The following is a 1,314-nucleotide window of genomic DNA, read 5'->3' on the forward strand; positions in this document are numbered from 1 at the left end:
ATTATTTCTGATCTCATCTCTTCTATGGCCTTATGGAGTTGTTTCTTTACTTCCATTGCAATTATTTCAGCTATTTCAGGCATGTGTTTACCAAGTTCTCCTATGTCAATGTCTCCTGGACTTGTTCTGAGTGGGGTGGAGTTCTGGAATTGTGTTTTAGTCCTTCATTTTGTTATGTTTGCTACCAGATGCAGAAAGCTCAGTTTCCCTCTTCAGTGGCTGCACAGCAAACGCCACTAGTGTTCCTAGTTTTCCTGTTGGTCAGGTTTGCCCCTCGGTGACCCCTGAGAAGCACCACTTAGTCTCAGGTTTTCCAGAAGTTGTTGATTTGTAGCTAGTTATACCAGGTCTCAGACACTGGGCTTTGGTGTCAGCTGTGGCAGACTATCTGATCCAGCGTCCCCTTGCATTTCAGGGCACTTTCATGGCCCAGACTCTGGTTGCACTGGTGTGACAATCCTGGTCCAGTGGACCTATGACCCCAGGCAGTTCAGGACCAGGCAAAACCCAGACACAAAGTGCAGGGTCGACAGTTTGTGAAACACCTGATTCTGTGTCTCCAGTCAGCTCAGGACACATACAGGAACCAGATGCAGGCCGGAGGCGCAACAATCACATATTACCCATTCCTGCAATCCCCGAGGGGGTCCAGGTGCAAGTAAAGCACAGACTTAAACCGCTGGGCCAGCAGCTCTTGGAGCACTCGCTCACTCTGTGTAGGGTGCGTGCAGGGAGAGGCCACATGTGCACCCCAGTGAGAACAGTCCCCGCGGCTTCTGAGTGAGGACCTCCTGTCTGCTGTGGGTGCATGGAAGGCAGAAACTCAGACTGTAATGGTGGCAGGGTCCTGGGTTGCCCATTCTGCACCCAGAAAGTAGATGGGAAATACCTGGCTCTCTCCAGGAGTTTCAGCTGGGAACCGTAGCTGTGGGAGTAAAGCACAGACTGGAACTGTGGGACTAGCAGCTCTTGGAGCAGTCGCTCACTCAGCACAGGGCACACACAGTGAGAGCAGTCCCCAGGGCTTCTGAGTGAGGACCTCCTGTCTGCCGCGGGTGCACAGAGGGCAGAGACTCAGACTGTGATCTTTCCCTTTTTTCTATCAACTGTCTTTAAGCAACATTTATTAAGCTCTTGTGTATGAGATTATATATCACTTTCATAGGTCTTATTTTAATTAGAGCTGAGTACTTACAAATAAGGCAAAGCTAAAGCTTTGAAATTTAAGATTCAATTTACAAACAATGTATTTTGAAATAGCTGAATGTATGAATGCAAACTTAGGGCATATGTAAAACAATTGCGGCAACCCTT

Source organism: Chinchilla lanigera, unplaced genomic scaffold, assembly GCF_000276665.1.
Source record: "Chinchilla lanigera isolate Chin_1 unplaced genomic scaffold, ChiLan1.0 scaffold00042, whole genome shotgun sequence".
Classification (NCBI taxonomy): Eukaryota; Metazoa; Chordata; class Mammalia; order Rodentia; family Chinchillidae; genus Chinchilla; species Chinchilla lanigera.